This window comes from Crinia signifera, chromosome 2, assembly GCF_055691185.1.
Source record: "Crinia signifera chromosome 2, ASM5569118v1, whole genome shotgun sequence".
Classification (NCBI taxonomy): Eukaryota; Metazoa; Chordata; class Amphibia; order Anura; family Myobatrachidae; genus Crinia; species Crinia signifera.
Window position 1 is genome coordinate 293437844 of NC_139218.1, and position 22943 is coordinate 293460786.

At 38.9% G+C, this 22943-nt stretch overlaps 2 long non-coding RNA genes across 7 annotated transcripts in view; one reads left to right on the forward strand and one right to left on the reverse strand.

The window, feature by feature from the left end:
• The window catches only part of LOC146057509 (uncharacterized), a 74002-nt gene extending 51464 nt beyond the window's left edge, over nt 1–22538 (forward strand). For both annotated transcript variants that reach the window (XR_014469737.1, XR_014469738.1), the window contains 4 exons: nt 12598–12786; nt 16338–16488; nt 17949–18001; nt 21535–22538. This is a non-coding gene — a long non-coding RNA (uncharacterized LOC146057509). The remainder of the gene's footprint in view (nt 1–12597; nt 12787–16337; nt 16489–17948; nt 18002–21534) is intronic.
• The window catches only part of LOC146057508 (uncharacterized), a 292284-nt gene that overhangs the window by 39244 nt on the left and 230097 nt on the right, over nt 1–22943 (reverse strand). For all 5 annotated transcript variants that reach the window (XR_014469733.1, XR_014469735.1, XR_014469732.1 and 2 more), the window contains exon 2: nt 3733–3794. This is a non-coding gene — a long non-coding RNA (uncharacterized LOC146057508). The remainder of the gene's footprint in view (nt 1–3732; nt 3795–22943) is intronic.

The window sequence follows — 22943 nt, forward strand, 5'->3', positions numbered from 1 at the left end:
GCTCATTGAGCTGGCCCTGCTTCCCCAAATATGGGGGAAAATAGTGGGGATCCCCCGTATTTAAGAAATCAGTACCGGGCTCTTGGACCGTTCCTGGTTCCAAAAACTTTGTAGACAAGAAGACTTGGGGCCCCCTGTATTTTGGAACCAGCACTGGGCTCCATCAGCCAGCTGTGTCATGCCACAGCCGGGGGACACTTTTATACAGGGTCCCCTTGCCTAACCATGACTACCGCAGCTGTCCAGCCCTGGGTGGGTTACCTGGGCAAGTGGGGACCCAGCCAATAAAGGGATCCCTCTAGGCTACACCCATCCAGGGCTGAAGCCCTGGGCTGTCCCCACCACCCCTCGGCTGTGGGTTGTGTCCTAAATTAAAAAATACATTGGTTTTCAGAGTAGAAAGGCCTCAACCACAAGTCCCTGCATTCAGGACATTAATTGGCCCACTTAGACTTCTACTGTGAAAACAATGTAAAAAAAATGGACAGACACAGAAAAGTATAATTTTAATACACACACTAACACACATACTCAGATACCCTATCCACGATCCCATCGCCACACCTGACCTCTGATTATTAAAATAAAAATAATTCTTCTCAATAGAAGCATAAAAAAACTCAAGTCGAGGACCAGTATATAAAACATTGTCTCTCCGTAAAGTCTCTACCAATGCAAGAACTCCTCCATGAGGGATGTTAGTGTAGAGGCTTGTTATATCAAGGTTTACTAAATACAATTGGGGGAACTTCACCCAATTTTTAAGTTGAATCAAGAGGTCTGTCCTTTCCTTAAAATATATGTTACCAGCTTGGATACATGGCTGGAGATAATATTTAAGAAATCTAGAAACGTTGCTAAACAAGGAATCCCAGGTCGATAGGGATTCATTCATGGTGAACGGAAGGGTTCACCATGTCTTTATGTATCTTCGGTTGTATGTACAACAATGGTACACGAGAGTGTTCAACCTTCAAGAAGGACTGAGTGTCGCTATCAATAATACCAGAATTTAGTGCCCCCACCAGGGCGGTACTGATCTCTCTCTTGTATAAATCGGTGGGATACCTTGAAAGCTTTTCATATATATCACTGTGGTCCAGCACTCCTGCTTCAAGGAGCCCCCACAACCAAACAAGGTATAAGCAAAAAGCGTGCTGCACTCCAGGCTTTCCAAAGAAATAGTCACAGATTTCTGCCAGATTTTTAATTTCAATATCAAAATATAAATTTTTAGACATACAGTTAAGTGGTGTGAAGGGTATATATTATTGTAGTGATTTGATGTATTTGTGATACTACAATATCATACCTCCCAACATGACCTATTCCAAGAGGGACACGATGCTCTATTCCTGGAATTCCCTATTAATGTATGATTGCCATCACCTGCTTTAAACAGGTTCATTGATAAGAAAGGTGCTTCCCCACAGGTGATGGTAATCATACATTACAAGGGAAGTCCAGGAACAGAGCATTCCTCCTGAAGAAGGTCATGTTGCGAGGTATGCAATATTTTTCTTGTGGACCTTTAACTACTTGAGTTCACTCGGTATTTGCTGACACAGATACCACAGTCATAGATTTAATGTAGTATATACTGGGGCCAAATCACTTTTATTGAAATACTTATTATTCTCTAGCAGCACATGGCATATGCACTGCATTCACATCTCCTTTATGTGTGCAGATGGACAACAACACTTCTATAATTCTAGGAGTTATTAATGGCTAAAATCTAGAACTAGAATGCAGATTTTTAACGAAATGTTTTTTTTTTCCCAAATACAGTGTAATTTCCATCACTTGAGATAACGCTGCGGCATATTTAAATGTAAAAGCAGCAATAAGATACAGTGATTTTTAATACCATGATATTTGTGATGGACGTTGCATACAAGCATGCAAATGAGAATTAGGACATTACTTATTCATAAGCATTTAACATGTTATTCACTAAACACCAATACCTTGGGATATTGTATTACTGCCAAACAATAACACCAGTTTTTATCATTTGCAGGATGTAGTCCGGGGACTAGAGAGTAATATTTCTATGCAGTGAGATACTGGAGCAGCTGGTTAAGTGCACATATTCTTGTTTTACTGAATCGTACAATCCTTACATTACATATGCAGCCAACTTAATAGGAATAAATTACTTGTTTTATTTTTTCATTAAAGATATTGTAATGTCACTTCTTCTTGTTGTAATATACAATATAAAGTACACAAATGGAAGATTTATTTTCTTACTTTGGTACACTTGTTTTGTATAATGTATCTTTGTGGCATTGCTGCCTAAAGCACAATCACCACATTTATGACATTTTTAGAAACTGTCCTGGGAAAAAGGCTCTTATCTATTACTATTAGCCAACCAAGTGTAGTAGTGACAGAAATAACCACATAGCAAAATTATGGTTGCATTAAATAGACTACATGAATCTTGCAGATGTGGTACATGGTGCAAAAATGTACACTAGGGTAGCACTGGCCGTGCTGTTATCCTTTGACAGACACTAGAGGTATGGCAGTACCTCTAGTGTCTGTCTCTTCAAAGGCGGTGGCCATTTTTGGTGGGGCCATCATCTTCTACATGCGAACGGGTGGCCAGGAAGCCTGAAGAAGGAGGCGGCAGCTGGAGGAGGCTAATAACTATGACTGGGGTCCGGGAGCAGTGAATATCTATTGAGTGGGGACCCAAAGCAGTGCATATTGAATGAGCAGGTCCCCGCATAGGGCGGGGACTCGCTCATTCTATATGCACTGCACTGGGTCCCCGCTCATTAGATATGCATGAGCAGAGACCCACTCACTGCTGCCTGAGTGGGACACCGCTCGTGTATATCTAATGAGCGGGGACCCTTACATCCAATTAGCGGTCTGGAACATCGGGAGGCAATGGAGCCAGTGGCCCCTGTAAGGCTGGCACCCAGCGGCAGATGAATCCATTGCCTCTGAGAGTTCCGCTACTGCATGAAACACCATAAGTAAGGCATTCCCAACCTCTGTCCTCCAGGCACACTAACACTGTTTAGTAATATCCATGCATAAGCACAGGTGACTTAATTAGTACTTCAGTTTTTTTGATGTAACCATCTGTCCTTAATATCACTAAAACCTGCACTGTTAATGTGTCTTGCAGGCTGAGGTTGTGCATTCCTTCTATAAGGGGCCTAGGGAGGCCTAGGGAGCATTTTATGCTATGGCATTTAGCTGCTTACAACATGGTGATGGTGAATGCAACCTGGATGTATGCAATAATCAAGACAATGAATTCCTATAATAATGCACAATACTGTTTCTAAGTTACCAGTCCGAAAACAATATACTTGTATGTGTATGTGGCAGTGCTATAACTAGACATTTTGTCACCCTGTGCCAGAAAGGGAATTGGCGCCCCCCCCATACTGAAAGTAGGAATAGTGCACAGACCTAGGCACCACCAAAAATCTAGGGGTGCTACTTTATGAGGAATGAGCGTGGCCACATTATAGCACCAATACACATTACACTACACAGAAGTGTCCATTATTCACATTACACCACAAAGTAGTGCCAATTGTGCACATTGCGACAGGTAGAGCCCCAATAGACACACTGTACCACTGCGCCAGGTATAGCCCCATACACAAATAGAGAAATAAGTGCCTGCATGCTATTTCAATGCTATAACTCTGATTAATTAGAGCTGTTCAATAAAAGCCATGCACAGCAGTCAGATCTTACCTGACTTTCCATGTTAGACCACATGAATACTTGTAACTTCATATAGTTGAAGAATTTCTGGTCTGTAATACAGTAAGGATAAAATTACATTTTTTTCCATTGTAATGTCTAGAATTGAAACAAATAATGAATAATAATAAAGAATAAGTATGAGTCTAGAATAAATATATCAGTATAAATAAGTCAGTGACGTAAAAAAGTTGTGGAAGGAAAGACTTTGGTGTATTTTGAAAACATTGTAAAATATTCTAGTGCTGATTAAGGGGCTAATTCAGCATGGATCACTAATTTAAGAAAATGTTATTGTAAATAATTTGTAACCTAAGTGTTAATATAAATGTATTACATATTCTCATACATACTTACTAATATTGCTAGTCTAAATTGTTGTACTAAATAGTAAATTTACAGGATCCTCTTGAGAATATACAGGCTTCCATAATATTTAGGGGCATATCCAATAAAGCGCGGTAATTATTTTTTCCACGGGGCATGCAATTTCGGGAAGCTGCAGGGTTTTTGATACTTGATTAGATGCGAGAATTTTAGCTGCTGTAATTTCTAAAGAAATTAATGCATTTTTTTTTTACGCAGCTTTAAGGTATACATTTTGGCATTTGAACCCCTGGGACATCCCCTCTAATGACTAATTAGACAGTTGAAAGATTTCAATTAGCTTAATTGGGCCTATAATTACATGTCATTATTGGGGTGAATGTCCGTAAAATGCAGAATAATGGGTTAAAAGATGTGGGATAGGTATATGGGGGTGCTGCAAGGATGGATTTTTTTTTAACGTGGTCTCAAATTACTCCAAAAATCAACTTTTTAATTCTTATGCGCCCTAGTATTTATTTAAATGAAAACTATATATTTTTATTAATTTTGTTTATTTGTTTAATAAAATTCACAATTCAACAATTTTAAACATTTTAAAAGTTCAAAATATTTATCTTTGAGACAGTAATAAATGTATTTTCTGGTACCCAATATTTATTTGTACTTTGCTGGGGTACATGCTGATTTCAACATTTTCTTTAAAATATCCCATTGGTTTTCAAAGGCAAACTGATTTTTTTAATTGGGTGGCATGAGAATTGATAGCGTGTATACCTGTGTGCCATTCTGTAAAGGTAGGGGTTACAGATACTGAAAATGTTTGCTGTTTGTGATTAGATGGCCTGGCGCCCAATTCTTACAAGGCTTCTGTAAGTAAACTCCTGAGTATATAGGGCTCCCACTGGTACTTATACCTAACCCATGACCAGTCAATTACATGGCAAAATCAATCTGGTTTTGAACTGTAAATGATTGCTGCTTTAAAAAAAATTGTAAAAACTCTCCCAAAATCTCTCACTTTCTGATTATCACGCCCTATTACATTTGTCCCATGATATCACCTTTAAATAGTTTGTATTGGTAGCCAGGAGAGAATAACTAGCTTCTTCTACTGACATTTAAACCAAAGCTGTCAGGACTGGACCTTCTTTACATCTTCAGATCATGGCGATTTATCATTCAAATGTGTTATCTTCATCAGTGGCGTAACTATAGAGGGTGCAGGGGGTGCACTTGCTATGGGGCCCGGCCTTTCCAGGTGCACGAAGGCCAAGCAAATGGCTGTCTGGTGTGTTCCTTAGCATGGAGGAGGGGTTGGAACAGGGCTGCCGACTCTCCCGGAATATCCGTGAGACTCCCGGAATCCTGGGACATCTCACGGACTCCCGGGAGAAGACCCTTTTCTCCCGCAGCTGCCGCAAGCTTATCCACGCTGCGTACTGCGCTAGATACCGGTGAGACTCAAGCTCATGTAGCTCCGTCACCAGTGCGCTCCAGGGGGTGAAGTCCCGCAACATTACCTACCAGGAAGTGTCGCTAGGTAACGTTGAGCACGTGTGACCACAGCCGGAGAGGCTGCATCGCACGCACATCCCGGCAGAGGACACAGCGGCGGGGGACGGAGCACACGGCGGGGGACCAGACTGACAGTTACCTGGAACATCAGATGCAGGTACGCATTAGTCTTATCCAGGGTAACCAGCCAGCCCCCCTTCTCCCCTGGTCTCATGTCCCTTCCTTCTCTGCAGGATGAAATAGGGATTTGTCCTCTCAGTTACCGATAGGGCTTTTGCCAGCAGCACTTCCTCCGGGCTCACACAGTGCAGGAGCTAGTAGCAATTTGCAGTGTCAGGGAGAGCCTGTGATGATATGCCGGCCAATGCAGGGGCTGCTCAGGGGGAGAGCAGAGGACGCAGGCATCTTCTCTGAGACCCCAATGACAAGCAAGGTGGTCACATCCACACACTGGCAGCAGCCAGCAGGTTATAGCAGTTGTTATGGGGACCAGGCTGGGGAGATGATGGGAGATGCATCAGTGATGCAGGCACTGGAGTAGCGAGAGGGGTTACTGTGACAGGTACAGTGGCCAGAGGGGCCCAGGCACCAGGGAGCCAGGTACAGTAAGGCCTGCATGGCCCGCCCCCTGGTGATGCATGGCTCGCCACCTGGTGATACAAGTTCCGCCCCCTAGCGATGCAAGGCCCGCCCCATGCCTTATAATGTACTTTTCTCCCTGAAATGATTTTTCAAAAGTAGGCAACCCTGGGTTGGAATAATGGAGACAGTGTATGTATGTATGTATGTATGTATGTATGTATGTAAGAGAGTGGTGGTGTTGTACTGTATGTAAGAGAGCAGTGTGTGTATGAGAGGTGTATGTATGTTGAAAGCAGCAGTGTATGTATGTGTTTATGTATGAGAGCAGTGTGTATATGTATGTATGTATGTATGTATGTGAGAGAGTGGTGAATGTATGTACCTGAGTGGCTATGTATGTATGTACAGATGTGTTTTTCATGGTTTTAATGTGCCATGTATGGCACAATTTGGCACACCTTGTACTCTGCAAAAGTCACGCTTTGTGATATTTAAAAAAATTTGGTTCTCTAATCTATTACAAATTCTACTGCTGCAAAAAAGTTTTAGAATCCATCTGTTTGCTACATTTGTAAAAACAGCTAAGCTGTGTTTTACATGTTATGTATGAGAGCGGCAGTGTATGTATGAGATTGGTGTATGTATATATGTTTGTATGAGCATGGCAATATATGTATGTATGAGATTGTTGTATGTATAAGAGCACTTAAGTATTTATTTATTAACAGTTTCTTACATAGCGCACACATATTCTGCAACACTTTACAAAGAATATTTGAACATTCACATCAGTCCCTGCCCCAGTGGAGCTTACGATCTATATTCCCTACCACATGTACACGCACACACAACAATCTTAGGTTAATTTGTTGTGAGCTTATTAGCCTACCAACCTAGTTTTTTTGCGATTGTGGGAGGAAACTGGAGTACCCGGAGGAAACCCACACAAGTACAGGGAGAATAAAAAAGGGGCAGACTAGATGGGCCAAATGGTTCTTATCTGCCGTCAAATTCTATGTTTATGTTTCTATGTAATATACAAAACTCTGCACAGTTAACCATTACACCATTCATACTGCCCCTATGTATGTATGTATGTATGTATGTATGTATGTATGTATGTATGTATGTATGAGATGGCAGTGTATGTATTTATGAGATTGGTGTATGTATGAGAGCACATATGTATGTATGAGAGTGGCGGTGTATGTATGAGGGAGGCGGAGTATGTATGAGAGCGGTGCATCTATGTATGGGAGTGGTTTATGTACATACCAGAGTGGCCATGTATTTATGTATGTATGAGAGTGGCGGTGTATGTATGAGATTGGTGTATGTATGAGATTGGCGGTGTTTGTATGAGATCAGTGCATGTATGGGAGTGGAGGAGTATGTATTAGAATGGTGTATGTACTGTATGTATAAGATTGGTGTATGTACAGTATGAGAGTGGTGGTGTATATATATTTGTATGAGAGCGGCTATGTATGTATGAGATAAGTGTATGTATGTATTTATGTATGTATGTATGAGAATGGCGGTGTATGTATGAGATTGGTGATTGTATGAGAGTGGAGAAGTATGTATGTATGAGAGCGATGTATGTTTTAATACAGTGTTACGGTTATAAAAAAGTCTGCAGTAAGTTGCTTTGTGGGCTAGTGTTAAAATCATAGGTAACACTAGCCATACTGCTGTAGTGTAGTTGTTAGTTGCGAGGCCCCTTATAAATGTTGCTATGGGGCCCACAAAGTTCTAGTTACGTTCCTGATTTTCAATCTACAGTATATGATAAAACACTCTATATATTTTCTTGGACCATTCAGAAAGGAATCGGTACATCTGTCAGAATGAACTTAGGTCTACAGTCATTAGGTCGACCCCACTAGGTCGACTGGCAGGAAGGTCGACCTGACTTAAGGTCGACATGGGCCAAGGTCGACATGACTTAAGGTCGAATTTGCATAAAGGTCGACATGAGGAAGGTCGACTGGTCATAAGGTCGACATGGGTTTTTCACAGTCGACATGGACACAGTTGGCAATGAGAATCGGACCCTCGCATTGCTCGCTTCGCTCGCTATGCTTCAGGCACGGTGCCTCGCTGCGCTCGGCACACTATTTTATTCTCCCACCACGCCCTAGTGGATGGTAGGGCATGAAATACCGCCTGTCGGCACATGTCGGCTCAAAAAACAGTGAAAAACCCATGTCGACCTTATGACCAGTCGACCTTCCTCTTGTCGACCTTTATGCAAATTCGACCTAAAGTCATGTCGACCTTGGCCCATGTCGACCTTAAGTCAGGTCGACCTTCCTGCCAGTCGACCTAGTGGGGTCGACCTAATAACTGTAGACCTAAGTTCATTCTAATAGATGACCGCTTCCCTTCAGAAATGTGGTGATCTTAAAAAGAAGGATGCCTATGCTGATCAAACACAAATCATTAATGTTCGCAAAAAACAATTAAATATGTTCATAAATCTCAGTATTGTGACATGATCTCTAATCTATATCCACACTCAGGTGCGGTCAGACTGTGGATAGGACTGTGACAGTCTGTACACAAATATACCACAAGACACAAATAAATACTAGCACACAGGTGAAAATGATAGACAGTTTGTGTACACTCTGGTAAGCAATATCCCTATTAATTGGCAGTTCTGATCACTTACAATTATTGAACCATCATTTACAATGATTGAGTTTTAAAGTGCTCACTTCATTGTTTCATACTGTATGAACTATCACATCTTAATCTATGATTAAGCATCTGCTAGGTGCCTTACAGAAGGGCATATTATCCCATATATCTAATATGCTTCCCTAGGTCTCTTGCTTGGCTTTCTTCCTATCTTTGCATGTCAAGGTTAATGTGCAAGACAGCGATTAACGTAGACTGTGCTGTCAAACACAGTGTAGACCAAAAAGATTACACTATGATGACTTTGATGAATATAGCCTTGTTTCCAATAGATTATGATTGAAAGCTAAAAGTGATTATTAGAGTCTCTTATAGACATTAGCTTTAGGTATAAATTTAGATTCCCAACACAAAACCACTGTTGATGGTTGTGATTAAATGTTGTGTCATTCTATCCCCAAGCTTTCCTGCTTCTTCACTTCAGGGGATATCAACACTAGTAATTGTCAGGCAAGGCACAATTGATTATCCTCAAAATTTGTTCTAGCTATTGACCATAATGGAATAAAAATTGTGCCTCTAAATTATTCAGAATGAAAACATACACAGGAGAAATCGATACGCACATCTGATGTAAAAGTCAAATTAAAAGCAGCTATACATATATATATATATATATATATATATATATATAGACTGAGTTTACCCCCTCCTGGTGTAGATACAGCGAGGTGAAGGAAATAGGCGGCACTCTCTGGCTTTTAAATCAAAAAGTTTTTTAGTGCATCAAAGAGTTGAGTACATGACTGACAACGTTTCAAGACTTGCGTCTTTTTTTCAAGTCAGATTACAGTGACAGTAAATTTTAAACAGATGACAAATTTCTTACCTGTGTGTGTGACTTATATGAGTGCGGCTAGCTCGTGTGCATCAGGTCTGTGCTGCGGACACCCCGGACTTCCGGGCACCGCCGTCATTCCGGCACACCCACTGGGGGAGTGGTGAACCTACGTCACAGTGTACGTATTCCAGACCTGTGTGATAGAAGTGAGAAAACAATACGTGATACTGCAACAAAATAACGCTGATGTGACAAAACTGAACTGGTGCAAATTGCCCATGGGACTATATACCGCTGTGAAATGAAAAATCATAATAAATATTGGTGTTGACGTGCTCTAGTGTTATAGAGAAAAGTTAGAAGTGAAAATTAAAAAATTAAAAACAGATAGACCAGGGCAGTGACATGCTGTAAATAGATTCATAAATCCCTTGCACCACAGTGCTCAATTCTAAGAAGGGCTGTCACTTATCCTGAATAAACATCGTTACTACGATCCGTCAAAACATATTACATAACTGATAACGTGAATTCTGTACCATGAAGCCATACTAATATTAATCAAATAAATGTTATATCGAATCAGATCTATGTCAATCATGGTACAGAATTCACGTTATCAGTTATGTAATATGTTTTGACGGATCGTAGTAACGATGTTTATTCAGGATAAGTGACAGCCCTTCTTAGAATTGAGCACTGTGGTGCAAGGGATTTATGAATCTATTTACAGCATGTCACTGCCCTGGTCTATCTGTTTTTAATTTTTTAATTTTCACTTCTAACTTTTCTCTATAACACTAGAGCACGTCAACACCAATATTTATTATGATTTTTCATTTCACAGCGGTATATAGTCCCATGGGCAATTTGCACCAGTTCAGTTTTGTCACATCAGCGTTATTTTGTTGCAGTATCACGTATTGTTTTCTCACTTCTATCACACAGGTCTGGAATACGTACACTGTGACGTAGGTTCACCACTCCCCCAGTGGGTGTGCCGGAATGACGGCGGTGCCCGGAAGTCCGGGGTGTCCGCAGCACAGACCTGATGCACACGAGCTAGCCGCACTCATATAAGTCACACACACAGGTAAGAAATTTGTCATCTGTTTAAAATTTACTGTCACTGTAATCTGACTTGAAAAAAAGACGCAAGTCTTGAAACGTTGTCAGTCATGTACTCAACTCTTTGATGCACTAAAAAACTTTTTGATTTAAAAGCCAGAGAGTGCCGCCTATTTCCTTCACCTCGCTGTATCTACACCAGGAGGGGGTAAACTCAGTCTATACTATCGTTTTGGAAGGCACCCTGGGATCGCCCTAATTTTTCCGGAGTGCCGGATCATCCAAGTCTTCTATATATATATATATATATATATATATATATATATATATATATATATATATATATATATATATAGGAGCTAAAACCTGCTTACTCATACAGTAGGGCACTACTTCCTGTACAGAAAAGTTTATATTTATCTAAATAGGTTTTTTTGTCAACTTTATTATCATTGAAAGTAAAATATTAAAATATATTTACATTTCTTAAAATAATATATAGTAAATATGTTACCGCAGTGTTCATTAATGTTATGTTTTTGTACAAAAATGATTAACCCCAATTGGCTTATTTATGTTTTCACAGTATTTATAACATACAATATAATCTGTTTTTATAGTATTGACTTAGGTTCATTTTCATTTTGGGCATTTTTTTACCCTTTTCTATAAAGCCTACTATGTTTCCAGACTCTCCTTGTATCCTCCGCATTAAAGTGCAGCATTTATGTTGCATGATGATATGAGGTTGCTCTCAGGAGTCAAACGACTGGTAGAAATGAAGTGATATACCCAAGGGAATGCCAAAGAGTCTGATTTGTAGAGAAAGGAAATAACTCCACTTTCCCAGATGAAAGTTATGTTACAAATCAATAGAGTACATCAATAATAATTACACAGTTCAGAGGTGTGCATTTTGCATTTTGTGCTGAATCTTATTATTTTATATGAAAAGAAGCTGGTTATGTAAATGAGCAATCAAAGTTATTAAAATTCCACCGTGAAGTTCTAAGACTAGACACAGAAAATGCTGATGTTGGAGTAAAGGAGTTTGAGAACTGACTCCATACTCTTTCCACATGGCTACAAGATGATCAGTGATATGTGAATTTGAGTATTATAAACAATTAAAATAATATGCAAGGAACCTTTTGTGCCAGAGAATGTAATTGTCTATTTTTGCCAATTTCCATAACAATACATTCTTTCATTTGAAATTTACCTTAGGCATGCTTGCTAAAATATATATTAACAAAGGGGGGGGGGGGGGTGTCCTTAGCACAGTTCAAAATTCAAACAGAGGAGCCACACCAGATATTAATCCAATCTGACTCACTGGCAGTTGGTGTGGCTCCCTTATTTGAATTTTTAACTGTGCCGCAGCAAACCCCCCCCCCCCCCCCCCCCTGGATCCACCACTGGTTAATATCCTTTGCTAAAACTGTTCAATCCTTGAACGAATATACTGCTAATGAATATTTATTAGTAAACACCGTTAACATGTCCCATTTCTTTTCACAGACAAAGGTTGCAAAATCTCATTTCAGATTGGCATTACATTATCGGTGGTTGGAGCATTAAGACATTTGCTTTAAACTGATAGCGCATTCTATTTCTTTAGCACTGTTATCTCTCGGAACAACAAGAAAAAGTAACCATCCACTTATTTCAACTCCTGCAGTTATTTTACATTCTCATTTTAATCTGGACATTGCAAGCAATAGTATTCATTATTAAATAGAAAACAATTGGATGGGGTAACTCATCTTTCCACTGGTAAAATAGTAAGCTGCTGTGACACATTCTTGCAATACACACCCAATCAATGTTTGTTCAACTATTTGTGTTATTTTCTTTTTCTTTCCCTTTTGCAGATAGAAGAATGATTAGAGACTGATTCATTCCGCACATGATTTCCAAAAATGCAATTAAAGGGCACTTGATAACCTCTGCATTGGCTTATTTGAAAATAGCATCTCTGCCATTCATTTTGTAGGCAGAGTAAAGCAGGCCATTCTACAGATGCTAAGCATTCCATCCTGAAGGCTCCACTTTATCATCAGGTAATTAGTATTTTCATTAACTTGCTTATTGTCAACGAAAATGAGCCTTGATCATCTAATTTTTCCTCAATGAGTTGAATATTGTAATATATCTATAATTAATGTACTTTATGCCACAAACGTGTAATGGAGTAGAAATGGGAAGCTGCTCCCAGCAGTCACTGTCAGTAAATGTTTGATGAATAAACAGAGTCTTTCTAATGGGAATGGTGGCAACTTTTATAACAGGAACAATAAAGGCTTTATTAACGTACTTAAGAAGTATTATGGGAAATAGAATGGAACACAGCATTATATCAGTTCACTGTCTGTGTTTGTGTGTGTGTAGATGTGTGCAAAGTAAATTTTACTGTATTTGTGACCTGTATTGCTACCCATACACTTATGCAATCGGATTCGATGCAACATCAAAGTGCGTGTCCATTGAATCCGATCTTATCTTATTTTGCAAAAAGTGCCTTCTTTCAGCACCCGATGCGGCTGCTAGAAGTGGGCAGGCAAAGGGTGGCGGAGTAGCATAGCGCTATGAAGTAGCGCTAGTAGGTGACGGGGGTCAACACGGTGGCAGAATTTGAAAAAAAAAAGTAAAATGCTGGGCAGCCCTCTGAATCGGAGGGCTGCCCAATGTTTTAAACAATTCCACTACTACTGACCCCCGCTGCCCGCTAGCACTCCTTTATAGTTCTAAACTACACAGACGGACAGTGGCAGCGGTCCCTCTAGCAGTGGTCTTTCTCTCCAAACCCACCCCCACGAAAAGCATTCCCTCCGCCCCCCACCGCATATTGCATTCAAGCAATCACATGTAGTTAAAAACCACATGGGATCCCTCCTGAAATGCGATAGGTATTATGTGCAGCACATACTTTCTATCAACGTGACATTTGACGGCTGGCCCGACCATCATGTCGAATGGTCCCTAAATTATGCATACAATCATTCGATTTATCAAACAGATGTAGTCAAAATTGAATGATTGTATGCAATATCTCATAAGTGTATGGGCAGCATATGATTATAAAGTATGTTCATACTTTGTACCTGTTGATTTAAGTTTTTCCGTTTCTCTTTTATATTTGTTGATTTATGCCATTTACAGTTAGTGATGTTTATATATCTTGTGTGGCCTAGTGTTTACTTTTTAAATGAACACATAATTATTATTATTTTAATTGTTTTGTTTCTTTCCTAAACACAATGCAAGAAATACAATTATCTGTTGCTTCCCAAGAGGTTTGCTGTAGACAAACATGTTTTAGGTGTAGAAACATGTTCAGTTCCCAGCTGGATTTCTTTTAAAAAAAAATAAAAAAAAATAACAACAAATAATGTTATATTTAATTATCAGACTTAGTATGATAAATATGTACATCTAAAATAGCACATAAACATATAAAAATAACATTTCACAGGATGTAACTCCTTGTTATTTACACTGTTGAAATATTTCCAAAATATACTGTTAATTAGAAAATTATAATTTCTAGATCAGACAGTGCTTAACTATAATATATTATACTAACTACAATTGTGTTGATAAATTAAATATTAACTACTGTGTAATTATATTTCAGTAAACACTTTCCAAAATAGTTGTGTGTGAACAGTAGTTATAGGAATTTGCTACCAGTGATGTTTCTAAGAATAAGCAAAACCAAGCTTTAAATGTTGGTTACATAAAGGTAATTACTAGATATGAAAACCAGAAAACATATGTAAATTAAAAGTTTCAGATCTGTAGCTAGAAGTAGAAAGTAATTATTGAACTGTTTAAATCCATAATCACTAACTTCATCTAATAAATTTACAATAAATACTATAAGTTAAACAAAAAATAATTGTCAAAACTTGGAGGTGTATATTCAGAGCCTGATTCAGAGGTGGACTCAGAAGCACCCAAAGCTGTGTATATCGGCCCTTGCCGCTCTCTGACTTTCTGCTAATGCCAATACAAAGCTCTTCTCTTGTGTACATCCTTGCATTTATATGTACAAGGACACCCACTTTCATCATCCTTATATGCTGTAATACTGATTGATGCTTCCTTAGAGACCACCATCTGTGAGTCTTGACTGTCGGGCTAGCCTGTCCCGTTCTCGGCCGGCTCGACGTGAAATCAGCAGGCGCGATTCAATGTCCCGCCTGCGTGATGCTGAAAAGGGGGTGTGGCCTCAAGATACGGCCGTGAATTGTCAAGCTGCAGCCAGGAGCTCTACAATCCACGGCCATTCTCGTACTGCTTCTAAAGTCGGGCCCTTTCTGCCGAGATCCCTGTTCAATGCTGTCGGGGAAGACAGCATTGAATAGGGCCCCACCGCTATTTCCCCTGTAGGGAATAGAGGCGGGAGATTAAATACCCCCCTAATGATTCCAGCAAGTATAGTACATAGACCTTAAAAAAATACATAAATGAACATAACTATATTAGCTGTTATGAAGTCACAGACCACAAAAGTGTTTATTTACCACCATTCATGGTAAGCAGATAGACCAGGGACTTCCAGTGGCCCTGAGAGCTGTCATCAGCATCTCACATTTCCTTTTAGGTCTCTAGCTCCATTCTGAGAGCATGGAATAAATCACAGCTGAGACTGCAGTAAGGTTGGCCATCGAAAACTGATGATTAGCAACCACTGAAGATCTGTCATAGTTTTACATCAATAGGGGGCCACTGATGGGGAGTCCCAATAACTAATGCTGGCCATGTTCTCCATATAAGCAACCTCAGTCTGTGCATGTACAGACTATCAAGTAATTGATTAATCATCAATGGTTTATTACCAGTTTAAAACCATCGACCATTGATGGCAAAGCCATATATAGTTATCCTGAGTCTATAGATGAAAGTTAGGGCTTTGTGATTTCAGCAGCCACTTCTGCATCATGTGATTGTACATGCATACAAGAGAAGGAAGCTGGAGTACAGTATCAGCATTCGAGAATGGAGTGAACTGCAAGAGTGGTGCTAATTAGTGGTAATTAATTGTGAAACAGCGCTAGTGATTAATTAGAGATACATACATAGTTACATAGTTGCATAGTAGGTAAGGCTGAATAAAGACTTGCGTCCATCTAGTTCAACCTGGTATAGATATCCATTACTGATTTGGTAGGTTCTGATATTTTACAGACAGATTATATTTCTTATTTGTACCCATGGATGTTTTTATCCAGTAAATGTTTGTCCAACTTTGCCTTGGACGCATTTAATGAGCCAGCCGTTACCACCTCTCTGGGAAGAGAGTTCCAGAGTTTGACTGTTCTGACCGTAAAGAAATTCTTTCTACTAGCTGAATGAAATCTTTTTTCTTCTAATCTATACTCATGCCCTCATGTCCTTTCTAGTAAAAAAGAGGGTGTGTGACAGTTCCTTATATTGGCCCTTGATATACTTGTACATGTTGAGCATGTCCCCCCTTAAATGTCTCTTTTCCAATATAAATAGTCCCAAATTGCTTAATCTCTCTCCGTAGCTTAAATTCTCCATTCCCCTAATAAGCTTTGTTGCTCGACTTTGGATTTTTTCTAATTCTATGATGTCCTTTTTATAGTGTGGGGCCCAGAACTGCACTCCGTACTCGAGGTGAGGTCTCACCAATGCTTTATACAGTGGCATAATTACCCTTGAGTCCCTAGTTTCCATTCCCCTCAGATGGCCAGTGGTCGGGTGTCGGCATCCTGAAGGAATCCCTAAGGGGTCAGGTAAGTATACTTACCCTCCCCTTGTGCTCCTCCATCCCAACAGCCTTACCCTAATCAGCATGTTCATTACCGTCACCACTAGTACCTAATTCTAACCCCTGTACCCTGCCACCTAAACCTAAGCACCTAACCTTAATCCTTCCCACCTTCAGCCTAATCCTAACCTTCCCTTCCCTGCAGCCTAATCCTAAATACTACACCAGTGCCAGCGTCAGAATCCTGATCCTTTTGGGGTTCCTGTCTTATGAAGGCACTCGGGATACCGTAGTCAGTATACTGAATGTCGGCAGCATAACCCGGGGATGATGACTGCATCCCATTCATTATGGCTATGTGGAGCACATGTGATGGTTTGAGAGCCATATGGGGTTTTTCAGAGATATGGGGAAGTCTTAAGGTAATTCTGTATTGCCTGCAGGATCTGAGGGCTTGTGCAGGCATTTTATGGACAATGATTATGGCATTTGCGGGTTTTAGAAAATCTGATTTTTATATTTAGGGCAGCAATATTTGCAAAAGGTAGATGGACAAATTGCGGCCCATCTTGAAGATAATTACAATTCAGTCCTTCAGCAATACCTTAACTCAGCATCTTTACATAGTCATCTCATCCTCCACAAGTTACCTATGTACTCGCTAATATGCAGATATAAGACAAATGTATTTTTTAGTTTTAACATTGATATTATACATGAAACATATATTATACAACCAACAAGGAATCACAATGTAAATTTTACACATTCACAGTAACGCCAAAAGGAGGGGCTGGTACTCTTTACCTGTTGGAGGGGCCTGGGTTCCTGCAGCCCCTTCATTGCATGCAGAGTGCAGGCAGGAAGAGTCTTCCTTTCTCCTATGTGTGGTGGGGAGGTGATTGAACCTTTCCCTGCTTTACTCCACCAAATATAATGTAGGCACGCCCCTAGGAAGCACTCCACTATGACCAGGCCCCATGAGAGCTGTCGCCACCCCTACACATATGGTGCATATATGCTTAGCACTGCCGAATCCCCATAAAAAAGCAGCGGGGGCCCAGGAACAAAAGCCATCTGAAGATTGCGTAGGTTCCCACTGTCAAGCTCAAAAATGTTTTGTATTTTTTAAGCTTGATGAATTGTGGTCGCCACACAATAGTATGAGGACAACAGACCAGATCAGGACTGAAATGTAAGCACAGTCTCTCTTTGATATCTAGTTTAGCACCTTTATGATTAATGCCCCCCCATACTACTTCTACCAAAAAGTAGTATTGTACAAGTTACAGGAAGTGACACATCAGTTTATCAATTGTAGTGTTACTTCAATAGTAAACTTAACACAAACCACAAATTATGAAGTAGTGTGAATTACAATCTTCTCAGTCTTCATCTAAATTCAGGACTGTTAAAAAAGGGCAAATTTACTGACAAATCAATAAGTTTTACTTACATTAAAAAATACATGTTTCCTTCATGCAGTCTCCCAACAGATGAAGATTTTAAACTTGCTGGCATCTTATTTTCACATCAAAGTAAGTTATCTATTTTATAGATCAGCATCGTTTCAAAGTAAATATATGTAGCATTAAGCAAATTCATTTTTATATTGAATTGCAAGCAGTTTTACTGCAAAGCTACATGACTTTCTGTAGCAAATGACATAAATAAATACATCTGAGTTTGTTGTATGTGACTGCTAGTGAATGCATTGGGAATATACTTACATTCCTTCTCGTTACAGTTATGCATCTGAATGTGTCACTGGTTACAAAGCTTTATTGCATACAAAATGTACTTGAATAAACATTATATTAACTTAACATGTTTATTTTTGATGGGCTGAGAAAGACGCTTTGTGAAAATCTCCATAAGACAGTTACACACGATTTCCCTTACATAGAGTATATAGAAAACGACTAAAATGATGTCCTGATTTGTACAGCTAGTTCAGTGTGTGATTCGGTGTGCAGTAGTGTGAGTATTTAGTATATGCACTGTACTATATGTGTGTCAGTTACAGTATGTGCATGCCTAATGGATGTTGAATTGATAGATGCTAACATACAATTAAGTTAAATCAGTCTTTTATTGATTCTGACTGGTGGAGTATATTTTTTACTTTGATATGCCTCACATCCAACAGGTCCACAGGTTGATCCACACAGTATTACTAGGGGAGCCCAATAGAGTATCAGGGTGTATTTTAGGGGCCCCTATAACCAAAGGTCTCTATAGCTGAGATCTATGTTCCCCTCAGATACCGCAGTTGATTCTTGATGGGGAAATTGAGAATAGTATGGGATGTAATCCTTTCTATGAAAATGGATTTATGGGCAATGACAAGTCAATCTTCATATAAACAAGTCTTTGGGCCAGATGCACTAAGCTTCAAAAGTGATTAAATGGAAAGTGATAAAAAGCCAGCCAATCCACTGGCATGTCACAGACTGTGTTTGAAAAAATGTCAGGCAGGAGCTGATTGGTTGGTTGTTTATCTCTCCATTTTATTACTTTTGAAGCTTAGTGCATCTGGCCCTATGAGTTTATAATGGAGTGTCTCATAACACAGCGGTGCAGTCACAATGTGTTAAATGGAGTAGTAAGGTCAGCTGAATAGCGGCATCCCGCTATTCGGCTGCTTACCCCTTCTGGATGTTGAAGCCCCTGACTTAATGTCCCATCGGTGGTGCAGTGGATGCTGCTGCAGGTCCTGGAGCTCCCGCATTTTGTTGGTGGGTTAGCTTCATTAATTTACTCATGCCACACCATCAGCAACCAATAACATAGCTGGAACTGACAGTATCACAAGATTTCTGTCAGGAACTTGCAATCCTAGAAGTGGGGTCTAAATACAGATTTCTGTCAGGAAAGCGCTATCCCACCAACAAAACGCGGGTGCTCCATCATCCACAGTAGCATTCTGTCCCTCTGTCCATGTATGCCTCCACCCCAGTCCCATGCTCTAATAATAGTGTCTCTTCTGCACGCTCCTTCTTCCTCTCTCTCCCTAACATTCTCTCACTATTGCTCCTTTCTTTCTCTCTATCTCTCTCTACCTCCCCGACACTGACCCTCTGTTTTTTTTCCTCATTCCATTTCCCCCTGAAATCCCCCCCCCCTCTCTCTCTCTCTCTCTCTCTCTCTCTCTCTCTCTATCCCTTTCTTAACTTACTCATTTCTCTCTTCCTCCCCCCTCTCTCCTGTTCCTAAGGGGGATTATAGTAACAAAGACTGGGGAGCCTTTCAAGATTTTGCTATGGGGCCCACAAAGTTCTAGTTACACACCTGGTGTTACTCCATGTAAAATTAATTTCAAAATGTGCCCTTTGAGTGCCAATGTAGCGATGAGATCGATTCCCAAAATATCCGCTAAAAATTCCAGCACCACTCACAGCGACTGTTCAGTTAGGATAAATAAATACTAATACAGCCAAGTCAATTAATTGAAGTTTAGTTAAATATTGCACCCAAAAAAAGAAGTCGGTGTTTGCAATTTTTTACGAATATTTTGAGGATCTTTCACAACAACGTTGCCACTCAAAAGGTTAATAAAATGTTTGCTTGGCAATGTTCACCCGTATTTTGACAAATTCCCTTGGCAATCAAAGGGTTAACTTGCATCTTGATGTCTTGTTAAAGGAGAAATATATTAATGTGTTTAGCTATATATAATCATATGTATAATACATGTAGCACCTGACATCACATAAATATGATAGCCCTCATCTGACCACTGCCACTTAATTCCCTTCGATGTCTTCCAGGTAAACTGCACTTTACAGTTATGTTGACCATAGGCCTAGGGCATGCTACAATGTTACCTTTTGTAATTTGTTAATTTTATCTATCTCTGTATTACCTATTATCTTTATTAATTAAACAATCGATATCTGATTTGTGTCATAATAATATAACTGTATGAACATATTATGAATTGTTAAACACAATAGTAATGTGCCTCTTGCCACATAGGGGGAAATTTACTAAAGGAAATTTGTAAAAAATAGGTGTATTTGTATCTAGAATTATACACTTATTTTTGACATTTACCATCCCGAAAATATGGCAATTCGTATTCATATTGATGTGCTATCAATATGAATACGAATTAACGTATTTTCGGGATACTAAATTTCAAAAATAAGTGTATTTCTGGATACAAATACACATATTTTTTACAAATTTCCTTTAGTAAATTTCCCCCATATTCTCATTGCGATTCCATTGACTATTGAATCTGATATTGTTTACATGACACTAATAGATGATATTAAATGAAGGTTTGCTCTATATACTTGTTATCTGTATTAAATGAAGAAATGTGTATATGTTTTACTTTAGTTAATGGGAATATACAATGCCAAGTGTTTGTCCTGTTGGCATTATCATCATCATCATCATCATCATCATCATCATCATCATAATAATAATAATAATTATAATTTTATTTATATAGAGCTTTTCTCCCAAAGGACATTAAAAAGATGGAACACTGTACAATGGGATCAGGATTGCATCAAGTTGAACAACATACAGAAATAATTAATAATAATTAAAACCTAGAGAGGAAAAATAAGCAAACTTCAAGGTTTTTGGGTAATAACTTCCACAGGTTATATATTCCACTCACAAAGGGTGCCAGGTGATGAAGCAATCTTGGGTGTACTATGTAGAATACTCTGGGTGGAATAGGTCATAGCAAGAAGAGGTGTTGTAAAATGGGTGGATGTAGTATCCTAGAGCTAGGGGTGATGTCTCAACAGTACCATCAGAACCATGTCGGTTTTCATCCCATTTTAATGCAGCCATATTGGATGCATGAAGGTTATGCTGTGGGAGATAAGCCATACACAGACTTGGGGAACATATGGGAAAGTTGTCACCTGTAATAGTACGATATACCATAGTAACATAATAATTAAGGTTGAAAAAAGACGTTAGTCCATCAAGTTCAACCTATTTGACTCGATGGACTAACGTCTTTTTTCAATAAACGATATGATAAGATCCACATGTCATTTTAAATGTTTTTTAATTATTAATTTAATATTTTTTTACTATTTAGGTTATAGGGTCATACAAGTAATAGGAAATACATGGAAAAGCTAGAGGCAGAAGTACACCGAAAGAAGAGCAAGAGAGAGGAAGTAAGGTCAAGTTTTGTTCTATAAGACAAAATGGAATAAGTACATCATCGTCCTGCCAAGCACTGACCATAAGCCACAAGCAAGGCAAACTGCGGAAATATTCTTAAAGGACAACACTGATCGTTATACTCTTACAACAGCTGCAAATCAAGCATGGTGGGAATCTGCATGAAATTACCTGTTATACTTGCTGCACAACCAAATGGAAACTACTGTAAAAAGCTAAACACATTTACAAACTAACAACATATTTGCCGATATGCAATGAGAGACAATTTTAGCAGCCCTGACAAAGTCATCCGATAGAATGTTTGACTTTTTCTCGGAACTCGGGCCAAAGTAATAGCATGTGGCTTTTCCACTCCGTTTGTAAATCAGATATTGGTATTTGCATACCAAATCATGTTACAGTGGTTTACTGTGAAACACTGTAGCAGAACAATTTTGCATGCAGGTACAGTCACAATTACATACAGAATATAGTAATGCTGTTAGCATCCCAATACAAATGGAAAAAAACAGAAATTACTTGAACAGTTCATGAGCTATTTTGACAAATTAAAGTATATTTAGCATGTCTAAGGTTAGAAACAATATTAAAAATGTTTTTATATTACAAATATGCTTTAATGTTATACTTGTAAGTTAATTTAGTTTGATTATAACTCACTCCCCAAGAAAACACTTTTTATCCAACTTATGACTTTTATTGAACATGGATGCTATTACTTTGGCTGACTGCAAAATGTCAGATTTTTGCGTAAAAATCAGACATTTCACAAAATCGGATAAGAGGGGGTTGTTTGCGAGAGGCAAATGAAAAGACAAATGTGCCTTTTTGAGCGCACTCTTTATTGTGTTAAATTAAGTGGTTTGTTAGTAACTTAAAACATAACTTTTATTAGGCTTCTTTATCTAAAATATGTGGAGGAATAATTGATTACAGCTTCTTTACTCTTATAGGTTCACTCCTATGCCCTATTTAAATTGCTAAGGCAATTTAAATAGGGCATAGGAGTGAACCTATAAGAGTAAAGAAGCTCTTTTACTAATAATTTACAACTTAATTTGTTATATTTACAAAAAACTATGTTTGTCTATGTTAGTATGTTTTTTTGTCTTGTCTGTGTGTTGTGTGTATTTTTGGATTGACAGTCAAATTATAAAAGAATCAAATGACTGATCTGTAATCAATTATTGCTCCACATATTTTAGATAAAGAAGCCCAATAAAAGTTATGTTTTAAGTTACTAACAAACCACTTAATTTAACACAATAAAGAGTGCGCCCAAAAAGGCACATTTGTCTTTTCATTTGCCTCTCGCAA